The sequence below is a fragment of the Galeopterus variegatus genome, unplaced genomic scaffold (assembly GCF_000696425.1).
Source record: "Galeopterus variegatus unplaced genomic scaffold, G_variegatus-3.0.2 Scaffold206, whole genome shotgun sequence".
Taxonomy (NCBI): Eukaryota; Metazoa; Chordata; class Mammalia; order Dermoptera; family Cynocephalidae; genus Galeopterus; species Galeopterus variegatus.
Genome location: NW_007726317.1, coordinates 776,549 through 796,578, shown reverse-complemented (window position 1 = coordinate 796,578; position 20,030 = coordinate 776,549).

The following is a 20,030-nucleotide window of genomic DNA, read 5'->3' as shown; positions in this document are numbered from 1 at the left end:
TTTAACATGATTGACAGGCTTGTCTAAGAAGCAACTCCCTCCCTGAGAAACCACAGCAACAGAGAAGTGTGCGGAGCAGCTGTGTATCCTACAGATGGATTCAAAGGCTGGAGCACAAATGTGCAAGCTAATGAGATTCTCTGGTCTCATTCATCAGGAGCCATTTCTGAAGGAGGCAAGAAGAGCATCTGTTAGGCTGAAGTGTGTCTCTTCAGTCGATAGCATTGCTGGACGAACCACTGGACTGTAAACAGGACAATTTGGATCCCAAATCTCTTTTCAGCTGTATCAGTTGTTGCAGAGTCAAAATGTTAAGCTGGAGGATTTAGAGCAGAGAATAGAAACATCCATCCTATTATGTGTATTTATCTTCACGGGCCAATGTGGATAGCCTTTGGAATGTGTATTAAATAGTGAAAGTTCAGGGCTGTATACATGGTTCTAAAATAACTAAGATACATGTTTAAGGAGCCTAGATTTTTCCGGCAGTATTTGCTGTTGGAGTGTAAAACACTAAGGAGTAAATGTATTTGCCAAACATTGAAAATCTTTCAGAAATTATGTTATCAGCTTCTTGTTAGTAATAACATAAAACTTGGTGTCAGCCAAGTGCTAACAAATAGTCTTTCATGCTGGCAGCATACTGATTCCTCAGTCCTAGATTTTTTTTTTTTTTCTCATATGGAATGTTTTAGCAAGTTGTTGAGTTTTACTACTTCAGCTTTAGCAACTGTTACTTCCAAAGCCTCGGGAGCTCTGTACAGCTTTTGATTTCCTTCATTTAATCTTTCCATGTCCCCCTCAAAAAATATTAACTGTTACTACTCTTTAAATAAAATTAGTAAAAAAAAATTAGGAAACACTGGGCTAAATTATTGAAATATCAGTTCAATGAAAGAAGAACAACCATGTAGCTCTATAATTGCAGAACCTGGGAGTCAGGTTTTCTTCTGGATCATAAGAGAGCCCCAGATGCTGTGCATGGAAGGGCCTTTGTAGGTTCTGGTGGCATCAGGGTACGCCTTGCAAGAGAACCAGCCAATGGTAAGTTACCAAACACAGACAGAAGAGATTCTAAGAAAGACACAGCCTGGGATGGAGCAGGGAGTGAGTCTGATCATGCAGCCCCCTCAGCAGAGTCCCTGAAATCTGTCCTCTCCATTCTATTTCTGTTGTCACTGCCCTACACGAGTTATGAGATCCATCTCTTCCATTTACCTGCCTCTGGCTTGGCCTCTAGTCTCTACAGTGCCACCAAAAGCAAGTCTGAGCATTGGTTTAAAATGCTGCATGGATCTTCTATTTATTTATTTGTTTGTTTGTTTGTTTTTAATTAAAAATATTGTAACACTTACTTGTACGTATTTGTGGGGTAGAATATGTTGTTTCAATACATGTGTATACTGCACAATGACTCACTTAGCATAGTTTTGTACCCATTAGTCTACCCCTTCTACTCCCTCCAACCCCTCTCCCCTCCTGGCCTCTGGTAACCATTATTCTACTCTCTACTTCTACCGGTTCCACTTTTTTTTTGTAGGTTCCATATATGAGTGAGACCACATGGTATTTGTCTTTCTGTGCCTTACATCACTTAACATGATGGTTTGCAGTTCCATCCATGTTGTTGCAAATGATAGGATTTCATTTTTTTTATAGCCGAGTAGTATTTGACTGTGTATGTATACAACAGTTTTTTAATCTATTCATCCCTTGATAGACATTTAGGTTGATTCCATCTCTTGGCTATTGTAAATAGTGCTTGCAGTGAAGATGGGAGTGCAAGAGCAGTTATCTTTTTGATATATTGATTTCATTTCCTTGAGATATATGTACCCGGTAGTGAGATAGCTGGGTCATAAGGTAGGTTTGTTTTTAGTTCTCTGGAGAATTTCCATATTGTTTTCCACAATGGCTGTAACTAATTTACACTCCCACCAACAAATATGAGCTCCTTTTTCTCTACATCTCCACCAGCATTTGTTATTTTTTTTCTTGTTGATAATAGACATTATAACTGGAGTGGGATGGTATCTCGTTGTGGATTTAATTTGCATTTCCCTGATGATTAGTAGTTTTGAGCACTTTTTCTTGTGTTTGTTGGCCATTTGTATGTCTTCTTTTGAGAAATGTCTGTTCAGATCCTTTGCCCATTTATTAACTGGGTAATTTGGTTTTTTGTTGTTGAGTTGTTTGAGTTCCTTATATACTCTGGATATTAGTAAATAAGGATAGTTTGAAGTCCTCTTTCTAATTTGAATGCCTTTTACTGCTTTCTTTTGCCTTATTGCGCTGGCTAGAACTTCCAGTAGTATGTTGAATGAGAATAAGGAAGGTAAGCATTCTTTTCTTGTTGCAGATCTTAGAGGAAAAGCCTCCAGTTTTTGTCCATTCAGCATGATATTAGCTGTGAGTTTGTCACATATGGCCTTTATTGTGTTGAGATACATTCCTTCCATACGTAATTTATTGAGTGTTTTTATCATGAAAGGTGTTAGATTTTATCAATGCTTTTTTTACATCTATTGAAATGATCATGCTTTTTTTTTCTTTATTCTGTTGATGTGATGTATCACATTTATTGATTTGCATATGTTAAACCATCCTTGCTTTCCTGGGATGAATCCCACTTGATCATGGTGAATGGTGTTTTTGATGTGTTGTTGGATTCTGTCTTCTAGCATTTTGCTGAGGATCTCTGTGTCTGTGTTCATTAGGGATATTGGTCTGTAGTTTTTTTTTTTTTTTGCTGTGTCTTTTTCTCATTTTCATATGAAGGTACTGCTGCCCTCATAGAATAAGTTTAGAAGTATTCCCTCCTCTTCAATTTTTTGAAAGAGTTTGAGAAGAATTGGCACTAATTCCTCTTTAAATATTTGGTAGAATTCAGCAATGAAGCCATCCATCTGATCCTGGGATTTTCTTTATTGAAAGATTTTTTATTACAGTTTCAATCTCATTACTCATTATCAGCCTATTTAGGTTTTCTAGTTCTTCATGAATCACCATTGGTAAGTTGTATGTGTCCAGGAATTTATTCATTTCTTCTAGATTTTCCAGTTTGTTCTCATTGAGTTGTTCATAGTAGTCTCTTATGATCCTTTGTATTTCTCTGATATCAGTTGTAATATCTCCTTATTCTTCTGATTTTATTTATTTGAGTCTTCTCTCTTTTTTTCCCATTAGTATGGCTAAAGGTTTATCAATTTCATCTTTTCAAAAAACCAACTCTTTGTTTCATTGATATTTTGTATTATATTTTTAATTTCTAATTCATTTATTTCTTCTCTGATCTTTGTTATTTCTCTTCTACTGGTTTTGGGTTTGGTTTGTTATTGTTTTTATAGTTCTTTGCAGTATAATGTTAGGCTGATTATTCAAAGTCTTTCTTTTTTTCTTTTTCTTTTTTGATGTAGGCATTTATCACTATAAACTTCCCTTCTAGAACTTTTGCTGTATCCCATAGGTTCTGGTATGTTGTTTTTTCATTTTCATTTGTCTCCAGGAATTTTTAAATTTCCTTTTTATTTCTTCTCTGGCCCATTTGTTGTTTAGGACATATTGTTTAATTTCCATATATTTGTACTATTTCTAGTTTCTCTTTTGTTATTGATTTCTAATTTTATTCCATTGTATTTAAACAAGGTAGCTCATATGATTTTGATGTTTTTAAATTTGTTGAGACTTGTTTTGTGTCCTGACTTATGGTCTATTCTAGAGAATGTTCCATGTACTCTGAGAAGAATATGTATTCTTCAGCTGATGAATGAAATGTTCTATAAATGTTCATTAGGTCAAGTTGGCCTATAGTGGAGTTTAATTCTCATGTTTCCTGGCTAATTTTCTGTCTGGATGATCTGTCCTTTGCTGCAAGTGGGGTATTAAGGTCCCCAACTATTATTGTATTAGAGTCTATTCTGTTAGGTACAATATTAATTGCTTTTTATACCTGGAGTTGGGTGCATATATATTTAGAATTGTTATATCCTCTTGTTGAATTGCTCCTTTTATTGTTATATATTGACCTTCCTATAATGACCTTCCTTATCTTTTTTTCTCCCCCCCTTGGCTTGAAGTCTATTTTATCTGATATAAGTATAGCTACTCCTGCTCTTTTTTGGTTTCCATTTAATTTTCCATTCCCTCACTGTTACCTGGTGTATGTCTATCAGTTGAGTTTCTTATAGGCAGCATATTATTTGTTCTTGTTTTATAATCCATTCAGCTACTGTGTCTTTTAATTGTGAAAGTTAACCCATTTACATTTAGATTATTATTTATATATAAGGACTTGTTACTGCCATTTTGTTATTTTATTTTATTTTTTTTTGGTCTAGTTGTTTTGTATATCCTTTTTTCAGTCTTACTGTCTTCCTTTGCAGTTGAGTGCTTTTCTCTAGCTGTATATTTTTATTTCTCACTATTTATCTCTAGTATGTCTCTTATAAGTTTTTGTGTTATGGCTACCATGAGGCTTACAAAAAAACATGTTATAGTTATAACAATTATTTTAGACTAATAACAACTTAACTTTGATATCTAAGAAAAAAGAAAAAAAAACAACGCTATGCTTTGTGTTATTTCCCACCATTTTTAAATATTTTGTTATTCTGAGTTACATCTTTTTATATTACCTATCTCTTATATAGTTGTTGTATGTTATTGTCTTATTAGGTTTGTCCTTTAATCTTTATACTAAGGATATAAGTAGTTTATTTACCACCATTACAACATTCTGAGGTGTCTGTGTATTTACTTTACTAATGAGTATCTACCTTCACATGTTTTCTTGCTACTCATTAGAGCCATCTGCTTTCAGATTGAATAACTCCCACTAGCATTTCTTATAAGGCAGATGTATTATTGAAAACTTTCCTTAGCTTTTGTTTGTCTGGGAAAGACTTGATCTCTCATTCATATTAGAAGGTTAGTTTTGCTGGATACAAAATTCTTGCATGCCAATCTTTTTCCTTCAACACTTTGAATATGTCATCACATTCTCTTCTGGTCTGTAGAGTTTCTACTGAGAAACCTGCTGAGAGACATTTTGGGGCTCTGTTGAATGTTATGTGTTTCTTTTCTATTGCTGTTTCAGTTTTCTTTTTTTGTCTTTGGTTTTTAATAATTTAATTATGATGTGTCTTGGGGTGTTCCTCTTTGGATTGAATTTGATTGGCAATCTTTGAGCTTCTTATATCTGGATGCAGTCATCTCTATCCATTCTTGGGAAATTTTCAGTCATTAATATTTTTTTTCTTTTAGTCATTAATTTTTTGAATATGCTTTCTAGGTCTCTTCTTTTTTCTTTTCCTTCAGGTATACCAATTATGTAGAGATTGGTATACCTGAAGGTATACCATATCACTTGAGGGAGTCCCATATTTGCTGTATTTCTGTTTCCTTTTTTATTATTATTCTTTTTTCTCATTGCTCCTCTGATTGGATAATTTTGCATGTTTTATTTTAGAGTTCACTGTTTCTTTCCTCTGTTTGATTAAGTCTGCTGTTGGAGGTTTCTGCTGAGTATTTCAATTCAGATGATTCAATTCATATTCAGTTTTTCAATTATTTACTTCTAGGATTTCTATTTGGTTTTTAAAAATTGATTCTATTCCTTTGTCAAGTTACTTACTCTGCTCCTGAATTGTTTTCCAGATATTATTTAATTTTCTATCTATATTGTCTTGTGACTCTCTGAACATCTTAAGAGGGTATTCCAAATTCTCTGTTAGATAATTCATAGACTTGCTGTTCTTCTGGGTCCATTGTTTATGCTTTCTTGGTTTCCTTTGGTGGCAAGCTATTTCTTTGTTCTTTCTCAATCTTTATGTCTTTATGTTGATACCTTGGTATTTGAGGAAACTGCTACCTCTTCTTGGTTTTACTTTTACCTCTTCTTTGGTTGTATTAGAACTTTACTGGATAATATCAGAGCTTTCTTTCTGGTCCATGGTTGTTGTTTTTCTCACCATTCTGTGGTGGATTAATAGCTACTACCACCACTTAGACTCTGTACTGGAAGTACTGTAGGTCCTGTTGTTAATTCCTGAATTTTGGGAACTTCTGTGGGGACCAGAACTTGAGGTCTGTGGTTGAGCTAAGTGGCTGCTTTGCTGATGATTTTCTGGGGGAGGCTATTTGTGTAGATTGGATTTTCATTGTTGATATTTTAATCACTTCCAGGTCTGGGCTGAGTAGAAATTCTAGCCCAGGACTGAGTCTTTTTGGCAGACTGTGCACCTGCAGTTCTATTGCCCCAACTAATTTCCACTGAGATCAACTGCCCACTCCATGTACCAATGTTCCCCTGGTGGGCCAGCCTTTCTCCTGCACTATTGCCACTTCCCAAAGGGCAAGTCATATATGCATCCTTCACAATGACTCACCAATCCCTGTACAGCTTCTTTCTCTGGTTGGCTGTGGCCATTCACTCCTGCGTGGGCCCAGGGGAATGTGGGCCTATGGTCTGGTATAGTGCTCTCTGAAGCCCTCCTCTCCCCTGAAGACTCCAAGCTGGTTCAGAAAAAGGATACCACAGTGGCTTTTGCCAGCTTTGAACCATGTGCCACAGCCACTCCCCACCATGTACCAGACTGGCTAAGAAGCAGGTGGGGCTCAGACTGATGGGAGGTGTCTCTACTGCCTCTCACCTTGGCCTCTTTGCCTTCATGAACTCCATGGGCCTCTCCTTCCCTTCCCCCTGTTCCAGTGGTCCCAAGTTGGCAGTCTTTGCTTTCTAATAGTTGTAAATTTTTTACTTGTTGGGGGTAGCAATTCTGGGAATCATCTATTCTGCCATCTTGATGATGTCACTCCCTCCATGGATCTTCATCCCCAAACGGACAATTCCAAGCTCGTGAGCCTGGTACACAACTGGTGCAGGCTTCCCCTCTCCCCCAGTGGCCACATCATCTATGCTTCAGCAGTGCAGGTCCACAGTGCCTCTACACAATACACTCGCCATGTAGTTCAAGTCTTCCTGGCTTCTCAAGACTGTTTTCTCTCCCTGCCTGCCCGACAAATCCCTTGGCATCACTTCATCCCAGATGTTCTTACTGAGAGACACCCCCTTTCATACCTTCCCACCCCTCTTCCTTCTCCCTCCTAGTTAAATTAAATTCCACCTTTGTATTATTTCTTATCTAGTAAAAGGTTCAACCACTACACCATTTACTTTGTTACCATTACCACTATTACTGTTCTCAGTAGTTTGTCTTCCTTGTGTAGAACGACTGCCTTGAGGGCAGGTTTGTTTCTTGTTCTTCTCTATATACCCTCAGTCTATCATGGTGGCTGGCACAAGGCAGCTGCTCTATGCATATTTAAATTAATTAATAAAGTCTTAGAATAACTCCATAGGAATCAACCATCTGAAGGAATAATCTCAAACCATTCTATATCCCAGAGACTTCTGGGTCAACCTCACCTTAGAAACTGAAGTGTACATGTTTTCTTTCATTGGCCAGTACAAATGATCTAACCCATAGTGTCTTTTTTTTTTTTTTAATTTGGTTGCCTAGAAATTCAGCTATATTCTCTGTTCAATCACACTAATTTTCTGTCTCCAAGGTTTTCCTGTTTAACTGAGCCATCTTTAGCCCTTTATTCTGCTATCTATTCCTCAAGCATCTTAATTATTTGGCTCTTGTTTTACCTTTGTGTGAGTGGTCTTTATTTTACGTATCTATTTTTGTCATGAAACCTTGAATATCTTTAAAGTAAGCCGTAAATCTGAAAAAGAGTAAAGAAATCAAATAAGATTTCCTAAAATTAAATTTATTTTCAAATACTTTCAATATATTTTCAAAATAAGAGTTTCCATGTATTTAGGAATGGGAAGGAATGGAGCATGGGGAAGGAGAAAAAGCAAAGCAAAATATTTAATATTTAAAGTGTGAATGTTTGCTTATGTGAAGACAGTATAGACTATAACATAAGTGTGACACAGCAATCAAATTTATTAAGCATCCAGTAGGTAGGAAATACCAAGAGCTAGAAATACGAAGACCTTGATTGTACAGATTCCAGAATGATGAATACAAGGAAATTTATTTTCTCTTTGTCTCACAGGTAGCCCACGTCACTAACAGGACCAGAAGGTAGTTCTGTCCAATTGAATAAATTCAGGTCTTGAAAATCCCTTCAGTGAGACTGAATTCCATAGGACTTTATGGAAAAGTGGTTAAGAGTAAAGGATCTTGAATAAGGCTTTAAATATCCCGATACTCACTAACATTAAACATTAAAGGTAGTTGACTAAATAAAAAAGTACTCAATATTATTTTCAAAGAATTTATGAATCATCACTAGTAGGAAAACAAAGATATTTAAACAATGGCTTGTTTCTTTATAGCACCTTATATTTACGTTATGTTTACCTGATCCTTATAAAAATCCTGTGAAAAACAGGGCATATGTTAACAATTTTTTACAGAAGCAGAAGCATAGTAGATGCTTAGTACTGTAACTGAATGCATCATGATTCTCTGTTATTGGAGGATATGATGAAAACAAAAAAAAAATTGTGTTTATTTGGAACTGAGGTGTTCATGTTAAACACATGGGAAATTTATATTAGAAATGATGAAATAAAGAGGCAGGCTAGCAAAGGTGGTTGTGGGATTATGTTTTTTAGAGATCTTTAAAAACATGAGAGTTTTTCATTTCACTATGATGGTTTAAAACTGACAAATCCAGAAGACAGCAACGAGGACTAAGTTATTTTCCTGAGTTCATGCTATGATGCATAAGCTACTATATTTAGGCAACAGTGGCAATGAGAAAATTAAGAACTTTTTCAAATTCACATTGACAAAAAACAATAAACATAATGCAACTTGCATTTAAAGACTTAAAAATTTTTACAAAAGAGATGCAGTGGCTATTTCTGTGCTCAGTATTCAGAAACCAGAGAGCACTAAAAATGGTTCAAAGCTTAACATTTCTTAGGAGAAAAAAGGAAGATACATGTTTAATAGACATTTTAGACATTGGATTAAACAGTAAACAAGAAAATAAAAATCTCCCATATTTTACCACTGGTGGCCTTTTAGCTTTTGGAGCATTTTTCTCCTGTTACTTCTGGGTTTGTGTGTGATATATATCTGTATCTGTACTTACTATCCACCCTTTACCTCTCTACCAACATCTTAACATTGTCTTGTAAGCATTTTCACATCATCATTGAAAACATGACTTTCAAAGGCTATATATCATCTCAACATACAAATTTTTTAATCATTTCCATACTCCTGAAAATTTAAGTTGTAGGGTTATTTTGGCATTGTTTTATTTATTTGTTTTGCTATCTAACACTGCCATGAACATCTTAGCATAAAAATCTTTCCACATGCATTGGTCAAACTTAATCAAAGGATATTAGTGTCTATGTAGCTCCTGATACATATTACGCATTTTCCCCCCAAAAGATTGTAGCAATTTAAATTCTCACAAGCCATATTTGAATGTTCAGCTTCTGCACTCTCATTAGCATTAAGCATTACCATGTGTGTTTTCTTTAATTTTCCAATTTTAGAGGTAAAAATAATGCTGTCTCACTATTTAAATTAACATATTTTATTAGTACTGAGATTAAACTTTCTCATTTTTTATTCTCCACTTGAATGTCTTTTATTATGAATCATCAGTTCATATCCTTTTTCCAATTTTAAAATCAAGATAATAGGGTTTTCTTATTGATTTTCAAAGAGACCTTTATAGGTAAAGTTTAGCTCTTCTTGTTTGTCATCTTGGTTATAAATATTTGTATAAGTTTGAATTTTGCCTTTTACTCTTGCTTATAATGATTTTTCATGCTCAAGAATGTTTCATTTTTACAGAGACATAATATTAATAATTGTCTTCCAGATTGCTTCTGTTAATTTTATTAGAATGTCTTTCTACATTCTGAGACCAATTAAATATCTAATTTGTTTAATTTTATTTTTTATATTTAATAATTGTATCCATATGGAATTTGTTTTGGTGTTTTGTATAAATTTAACATTTACCTTGATTTATTTTCTCCAAATATCCAATCTTCTCAACATTCAAATATAGCCTAACTTGATTAACTGGTGATTTTTTTTTTGTCATAGATAAAGTTTTTAGACATAATTATTAGGTTGTTTTCAGAGAACAGGTTCCATCAACTGATCTACCTATTGATTCTTTGTCCTAGTGTCATTCTTTAGATATTATAGTTTTACAATGTTCAGAACTTCTACAATGTTCAGAACTCCTTCCTGAAGGATTTTGAATTATTTTATTAAATCTGATTGGATTTTATCAAGATTAAGTTAAACATATGAATTCATTTGAAAAGAATTTATTCCTTAGCATTTCATTTATTTACTAAGTTTTTATTGAGCACCCACTGTGAGAGAGGCCCTGGTCTGAGTACTGAGGTTGCAGCAGAGAGCCCTAACAAAGCTCCCAGGAGGCTTACTTCTGACTTATTATCCAGGGAAACTAAATGTCTCTTAACATATCATTTTAAATCATCTTTTATATATGTTAGTAAATTTTTTTCTTTTCTTTTCTTTTCTTTTTTTTTTTGGCAGGTGGGATAACTTTACACATATGAATACCAACATTTCTAGTGGGAGTTAGTCTAGAATTTTATATTGAGCATGTTTTAGCTTGCCATTCTATCTCAAGCACCTTATTCAGTGATCTGGCACATTGTAGGAACAACTACACACACAAAAAAAACCTTGCTGAATGGATAAATTTATATTTTAATTGAACATATATGTGGATTTTTTGTCCAACTTGCTATTTTGGAGACATAGTTATCTATTCTGCATACCAAATTACCCTCAAACTTAGCAGCTTAAAACAACATAGTATTATCTCACAGTTCTGTGGGTCAGGTATTGGCCATGGCTTAGCTGGATCCTCTGCTCTATACTCTTGTTAAAGTATGCAATCAAGGTGTTGGTGCAGAGCCTGTGGTCTTATCTGAAGGTTCAACTGGGGAAGGATCAACTTTCAAGTTTGCTGACATAGGCATCGGCAGGATTTAATTCCTTTAGAGTTGTTGGATGGAGGTCACCCTTAGTATCTTGCCAGATGTGTGTCTGCAACATGGTAGCTTACTCTATCAAAGAAAGCAAAAGAGAGTGTGCTAACACGAAGGAATCCACAGTCTCACATATGCAAGGGGATTGTGGGTTTTATTTCTAAGAATTCTAACAGGTTCTCACAGTGAAAATCTGAGAAAGATCTTGTTTCTGAGAGGAGAAGGAAAACTAATCATTGTAAAATATTACAAGAGTGTTCACCATAGCAAAGAACTACTGTCCATGGGGAAAGTCTTTATCAGAGCTTTATCCTATCTAAAGGAAGGGCATTTCTCCTACTTCAATATCCTCTAGTTTTTCTGTCTCACCAAAGTGGGGGAGGTAGAGCTATACACTTGTGAAGTTCACAACTCAGAGAGACATGCCTAAAAGATGGGAGTTAATCACAGAATATTAGAATACTCCCCCTCCTCGACACTTTACCACCACCACAACAGGGCTCCAGTATAATAGTTGGTTACAGCTAAAAGAGCTGTAAGACACAGATGCTCTCTGAGGACTACTTAGGGGAAGCCCAAGGCCAAATGGGGAAACAAAATTAAGGACAGTAAAGGAAGGCAAAGCCTCTGGCACCTATAGCTACAGAAAACATGAAACATGACCCAAATCTTAATCAGTTAAGCATAAATCCTCACACTAAAAGCCTATTTATCTCAATTCCCATTACCAAACACAATACATCTGGCCTTCTGAAAAAAATATACAAAGCAAACAGGCAATGAGAAAAACACAATCTAAAGAGGCAAAACAAGCATCAGAATCAGACTCAGAGATAACATAGTTTTTGGAATTATCAGGCAAGAAATTTAAAGTAACTATAATTGTTATGCTAAGGACTTTAATGGAAAAAGTAAACAGCATGCAAGAATATTTAGGTAATGTAAGCAGAGAGATAGAAAATCTAAGAAAGAATCAAAAGGAAATGCTAGAAATCAAAAACACTATAACAGAAATTATAACTACCTTTGATATGTCTTTCTGAGATAAACAAAAAGTGAGAAAATTAATCACCACTAAACATCAATGTAGTCAACACACCCAAAGAAAGAATCACTGAGCTTGAAAATGGGTCAATTGAAACTTCCTAAAGTGAAGTGCAAAGAGAAACAAGAATGAAAATAAAGCAAAACACAACAGAACCTCCAAGAACTGTGGGAAAATTTCGAAAGTTGTAACAGCTGCATAATTAGAATACCAGAAGGAGAAGAAATTGAGGACAGAGAAGAAGAATATTAATAGAGTAATAAGAGTATAAAAGAAGTAACGTTTGAAGTGATAATAGCTGAGAACTTTGCGAAATTAATGACAGACAGCAAACCACAGATCCAGGAAGCTGAGAGAATACCAAGCAGGATTAAAAAAACAAAGAAAACCAGAAAAACAAAACAAAAAAAACCTAGGCATATCATCTTCAAACTGTAGCAAATCAAAGACTAAGAGAAAACCTTGAAGGAAGCTAAAGAGGGTGGGGGGAAACACCTTACTTATAAAGGAATAAGGACAAGAATTTCAGCATATTTCTTATCAAGAACCATGCAAGAAAGAAAGTGGAGTTAAACATTTACCATTCTGAAAGAAAAAAACTCCACCAGTCTAGAATTCTATATCCAGAAAAATTATTCTTCAGAAGTAGAAAAATACTTTAACAGATAAACAAAAACAGGGAATTAGTCACTAGACATACCCTGCAAGAAATGTTAAAAGAAGTTCTTCAGGAAAAAGGAAATTGATACTGGTCAGAAAGTTAAATCTATGTAAAGAAAGGAGGAGTGTCAAAGAAGGAATAAATGAAGGTAAAATCTTTTATGTCTCATTCATAATTGCTCTAAAAAAAGTGTTTAAAATAATAATGTTAGCATTACATTAGATGATTATGGCATATGGGTAAGAGAAATGAATGACAACAGTGTCACAAGGGACAATAGAGAGAAACTGGGAATCATATAAGACACCTGCACTAAACATTAGTGGTAGTCTTATTTGAAAGTGGACTTATATGGGTAAAAGAAGGATATTGTAAATTCTAGGACAACCACTGAAATTTTTTTAAGAGTAGTAAAATTGATATAATAACAGATGAAAGAAAATGAAATTATATAAAATTCTCAATTACACCCAGGGAAGTAAGAAAAGGAGAGGAAGTAAACCTCCTTAAGATGCAATAAATAGGAAAGTTACAAGTATAGTAGACCCCTTTGCACTCTTAAAAATTATTGATAACCTCAAAGAACTTTTATTTTATATGGCTTATATTTACTGGTATCTACCACATTAGAAATTAAAACAATTTTTAAAATAATTATTTATTACTGTATTCTTAAATAACAATAATAAACATACAACATGTTTATGTAATACACTATAATGCAAAGTAACTATATTTCCAAAAACAAAAACATTTCGTGAGAAAATTGACATGTTATTTTTGCAAATTTCTTCAGTGTCTAGCTTAATACAATATAGGTAGATTCTCATTTCTTCTTCCACATTCAATCTGTTGTGATTTACTGTTCAATTGAAATATATAAAGAAAATCCAGCCTCACACAGAAATGTAGTTAGAAAACTAAAGAGTGCTTTAGTATTTTAGTAAAGGATAAAAGTATCCTTTTTGAATACTTGTAATTATTCTTTGATAATATACCAAAAGTCAAGAAGTCACAGTTTCTTCAAAGATAATTGCAATATGGAATCTGAAACTATATCAATGAATAGCTATGTAGGGAAGTCCATTAAGAAAATTAAAAGGCCCCTGTCAGTTATAGGCAGATAATTCACTGCCTGCTGCCTCTGCCACCAACATAAGCATGTGATGATCTTCCGAGATAGCACTGGTAGCACGGTAGAATACAGAAGCTAAGGCAGAAGAAACCATAATACACAAGTATGGAGTTCTTTTACTTTTTAGCAGCTGGCCAGTGTGGGGATCCAAACCCTTGACCTTGGGCATTGTTGGGTTATCAGCACCATGTTCTAACCAAGCCCAGAGATTCTAATTTTATCAGAGAGAAATTCCAAATAAAGTGCAGTAAACTAAACAACCTATGACATTCACAGTATGGTGATCTCAGGTGACTGTTCTAGAAGGTAGTAGCAGGTAATGATTATCACTGACTACTCTAGATTGATGAAGATGGTTGGGGGAGAAAACTGCTTTTCAGGGAGAATGTGGGAAGGATCGACTAGCAATAGAGCTGAGGTCAGTATAGGTGCTTCCAACCAGAAATACACATGAAACTAGCGGTTAATGAAATGTTGGGCAGTTTCATTTTGACAAAAAAGGAGGGGAGCACATCTGAGTTGACGTGACACTGTTAAGAATGTGGCTTGTTCAGACACGTATGGTTTGGGGTCTCGGCTTGTTTTGTCCTTAGAGTGATGCCGTGTCCGTAAGAGACGTGACCTCTCAGGAAGTGGTGTGCTAAAGGCAAGCAAGTGAAAGACATTGTGTGTTTCAGGATGTTGGAGGATTCCTTCAGAACAAGGAGTAATGTCAATGTGTAGCAAGAGGGAAAGCCTTTTCTTCTTAGCAAATGTGGTTCAGGGAATATTAACAAATATCACAGAGTCTTCCAGCCAACTGCTTGAATCTTCCTTCTGAGTTTTATGGAGAAAAACATCTTCTAGGGGCTGAGGTAAAAGCAGAAGTAGATGTAAACAAAATTAAAAATTCAGGTTTTCAGGCTGTATCTGTAATAAGCTTTCAGCTGAAATGAAATGTAATTAGCAAGTACGATAATGTAGTTTGCTTCATTTAGCTCTTCAGTGGATTTATAAACAAATTCTGTCTGTTAACTTGTAAAGCAGATGCATCCACTACACCCCAGCTAAGAACGTTATGAAAGACACCTCATGCAGGTGCAAGAAATACAACAGGATGATCCATTTATCCATTTACCAGGCAGAAATGCTGGCAACAGTGAACATGTGCCATTTTTAAATGGTCCCCTGTAAAGAAGGTTAAGAAATATTCCATCTGAGGGATTAAGAAAAAAGCTGAGAAGCAGCACTCAGATCCTTATAATAAACATCAGTGTTCATTTTATAATGTCTCCATGAAGACAACCCAAGTGTCAGCTGGGGTCTGAGACAACACTGAATGCTCCTACCAAAATATGAGCAGTGACTGTGAGGTGGGATCAGAGATTTTTTTCCAAATATTTCTGTATTTTATATTTTTCCCACACTACCTTTACAGTGTAAAAAATTAATTTGGAAAAAGTGAATAGAAACAAAACTTTGGGATCATCCCAGAATAGATTTTAAAAATACTAATGAATTTTTTTAGCCTGTTTGGAGTGGAGAAAATAAAACCCTATATGCTGTGTGCCACATACTGCCAGGCTTTAAGGACATATTAACAAAGTCCCTGTGTCAAGGAGCTCAGATCCTAATGGGTAAGCAGAGGGTAGATAACCTGCAGTGCTCTGAGGAAGGACCAAGCAGAGGCCGTGGGATCCAACGAAAGAGGAGACTAACATCCTACAAGAATAGCAGATGACGACATTTCAATTAGATCTGTAAAAACACTTAATAGGGAAAACATCCAAGGTGATAAAAATATTGGAAACTAAATGGTACCTTGATTCTTATAGACACAGAAGGTGTATAGGGTTGCCATTCATAATATTTTCTAGAAATGCACATAGAAATGATGAAATGCCTAGATACTTGCCATATTAATGATTGATAATAATAGGGTAAATGTTAAAATTTCTTTAACACTGTACATCTACGTGTTCTGATCCTTGTCATGTATTATTTCGACTCTCAGGAAGTTTTCTTTCAAAGATTGATAGACATATGAACAATTATTATGCGTTTTCAATGCAAAGCCATTAGCCTGGATCTCACACAAAGAATCTTCACTTATATTTTGTCTATCAGAAGATGAATTTTCACATGTGCATTCCATATTTATAATTTTTAAAGTGCTTTCATGTTGTATTATATGGTCATCTTTCTATCCCTTATGACTACTCTGTCCACAATAATATCTCCAGCATGTCTTTTAGCTTCAAGATACTAAAATCTCTAGAAGATAGGCTTTCTTCCTACCCCCGTAGCTAAATTCTACCTCACAGATCCAGATTATGGCAACAGTTTTGCTGCCGTGGGCATCTAACATGGCACCTAAGAACAAACTGTGTGTTAAACAAATGTTCCTTTTCCCTTCCTCCCACGATTATCATGTTCTTCGAGATCCAGATCCACTTAGCAGACTTAGGAATCCTTTTTACCCCACCCTACCCCATATGGATTGTTCTCTTAATTTTACATAACATCAGCCCTTTCCATCTGCTCTTGTCCACTCCTTGCCCCATCTCAACTTTTTAAAAATCTACTCCTAGGCATCCACAGGCTTTAAAATGGACCAATCTTTCTCCAGTGCCATCCGATGTTGTGATGAAATTCAAGAGGGTGACGCCTGCTTAAATAATGTTACACTGAATTTTTTTTGTGGTCTTTGGACGCTAGAGAAAAGCGATCACTGGGAATGAGGAATTGCTGGAATTTTTTTGTCTCTCATTAGGACCCTAATGCTGAAGGGGTGTGTCTTATGACTCCCAAGCAACCATCTGGGGCATGTGCTTGTTTTTCTTCCCAATTAGAGATACTCCCCTGTTCTTCTCCTGCAGACCTCTCAGAATCACCCACTGGGATCATGGCACTCACTCTGGTTTCCTGGACCTGATTTCAGTTCTCCTGTTCCCTAGATGAGACCTGTATGGTGCCATCACCTGTGGTGGGTGTGGACAGGTGCTGTTTTTTACTATAGCCTACCATAACCTCAAGCAGGAGGAGCAACTCTTTCCTCATGTCTCCTTAGTTCTTGCTAATTCCCTCTCTGTTGCTTCCCTGCCACCGTCATCCACCCATTGCCACCCTACCCAGTCCAGACAAGCCATGGCCTTTCCTGGCAGTCTGGTCCCTGCTCAGCACTAGAGGATGACCCCACCATGATCTCTGCCTTTCCTCATTACCATGTTGCACCTATCACATCACATTATGATGTCTGCAAATATTCCTGAATATTAGTTTAGAGTTTTTGCATTAAAAGTACCACCTTCTGCAAAGTGTTTCAGGGGAGGAGTATATCAACTATTTTTATGCTAGGAGCTAGGGATTCCCAGTGCTCCTGCACAGTAATTCAGAATGCATTAGTACCACAGTGAAAGCTCTTTCTGTACATATCACCAAGGGAATTTTTAAACCCAAAGTGTGTATTTGTTTATAGAAGAGGATCACAGTTAGTATACATGAAAAACGTTTTATTTGTATCTCCCCAAAGATGGTTGAAGTGAGAATAAAACACTCAAAAACTATTTCTGTAAAGTGATGGTCCTTTTTAGAAATGCTCCTTTTCTGTGCTCAAAATAATTCTAGGTGAGAATCCTTCTCCAAAAACTACAATTTCTTTTTTTGTCAAGAACTGAAGTGATATGAGTACTTACATTTTATTCCTAATGCAAGGAATTGTGTCACGCTTATGATTATTGAAATGCCAAATTACTTAGCATGAATATTTTTATGAGTAAGGAATTGATAACTGATTTTTAATTTCAGATGAAAATTAAAAGAGAAATGTCATTATCATGTGCAACAGTACTTTGTGACTGTGATCCATCAAATAAATACATTACGGTATTATCAGTAAAAGCAGCTCTTGAAATAAGCTACTTTTGGCATGGCATGAAATTCAGAGGCCTTCATGGAAGGGAAGAAAGTAGATTTCAAATTGGGATTTTGTTTAATTTACAAATTAAACTTTATAATTAAAAAAAAATTATTTTATGCAATCTTTACCCTTTCTTTTTTTTTTTTTTTTTCCCTGAAAAAATTTGAGGAGGAGGAGTATCTACAGAGTGCTATATCATAAAGACCTTTCTCACTAAGCAACATTAGCCAGACCTTGAGGTACGGAGTAAAAATGTGATTGTATCATAGGGGATAAGGTCAGTTACCCAATGACCATCCAACACACTCCATTCTTTCTTCCAAAGCAAAATGAGTTGCTGGACAGACCATCTTGGCAATAGGTGTTTCATTTGTGTTGTTTAATTTTTTGAAATAAATATTGGGTAAATTGCATTAAATTTCTTCAGTATAGGAATATATTTTAGAACATAATTTCTAAGTTTATCAAATAGTATGTATTTCAAGGTTTGGTGCAGAAAATCATGGTGGCAGGATGGTGCGGGTGAGGTGGGCTGAGAAGACATACCTCTCTCCTATACTCTAGCAGTGTTTCTTAACTTTGACATGCATATGAATCACCTGGGGATCTTGATAACATGGAGATTCTGATTCAATAGGATGGGTCCGAGATTTTGCATTTCTAACAAGCTCCCAGGTGACAGCAGTGCTGCTGGCTCAGAGTAGCAAGGCCTAGAAGTCAAAATTGTTTTATCCCCCACTCAGGAAGCATCTTGCACAAATTTGATAGTCTCTTCCTAGATCAATAAGGTTCGGCACATTTGCCTAATGTATTTTATAGCTGAGTTTTGCTCATTTCGGTGAAGTCTCTCAAATGTGTCCAAAATTATTGGGCAAATGAGCGTATCAATTGAAAATTGATATTTAATAACATGGGACCAATCTGACTGTACAAAAATTCAATAAATGTACTATAAATTGTCCCTGCAAGATAAAGAACAGTTCTGATTCCACTGGATTTGAACCCAAGAGTCTGAGTTTTACAAATCAGCTAAGTGCAAGAAAGTCAACCTGCAAAGAGGTGACATCATGAACCATACCTATTCCTATTGTTAGAATTAATGGCAAAAGCAGAAGGAAAGTAAAACCTCTTGTAGATTTAATTTCCAAAGAGTAACAAACAAAAATGATGTGGAACATGCCATTTGGGGATGTGGAACTGAGGACAGATGAGGTTTGCTTTCTAAGAATAATATTCAGGAGAGAAACCAACAGCTATGTAGGGTGTAACTGAGAGCTAACAGCCTGCACATTCTGCTATCTCATGAAAAGCATAATTTACCAGTTGTGGTAATAATAACAATGATAACAATGTAAATTAATAAACTTGCTTGTGAAACCACCATTCTAATACACATTAGGTAATTTAATTAGCCTCAGCCACACTTTCTCTGTCAATCCCAGACTTACAGGGATTGAATTGTTAAGTACATTTTTCACTCTGTGATTCTGAGAAGTTTATTTTTACCTGGCAAATTCTTTTAAATGTGAGACAAAGCAGGGCTGCCATGGTCAAATCACATAGGAAGCCTGCGTCTCTGCTCCCAGGCCTGGGCCCTGGCAGCCTGGACCCCAGTGCACAAAGAGCTGGTGTGAATTTCAGATCCTGGGTCTGCTCTAAATCATGGGAACTGGAGAAATTAGAAATGACACCGTTTACCCAGGGGCCTTTGCCGTGGAGTATTTCTTTTGGAACTTTTACATCGGTTTCAGAACTCACTAGCTTCATTAAGTCACATGTGTCATTGTGACGGGAAGGAAGGCAAGAACATGTTATTAGCTGGGGATTTTTTTTTTTCCTTTCCCTCCACCACTCTCCTGTCTCATTTCACTTCCTTGCATGTGGTGTTTCCCACATACTAGATACCTAGTATATCTTTTGTCTAGATTCTTTATGCAGCAGCTTATGCTAACTCTTCCGTCTTGGTGCATGCTCTGAGGAAACACGCTTCTTTACGTGCACGGTTTTGGAAGCAGACTCCATGGCGCTGGTTGAGGGATGGTTCTATGGGTCATCATTTCGCTGCCCTGTAGATATATTCTTATCTTTCTCATACCCAGGTCTTCTTCCTTTCCTTTTAAAGCGTACATTTTTAGAGCACGGGAGGAAACCATGAGAAATAACTATTTTGTTTTTAAAGAGGAGGAGGAGGATTGTCATTGAAACTGATATGTCTCCTCGATAACAAAAACTGTCCCAGCCTCCCACAGAACACAAGCCCTGGGGGCT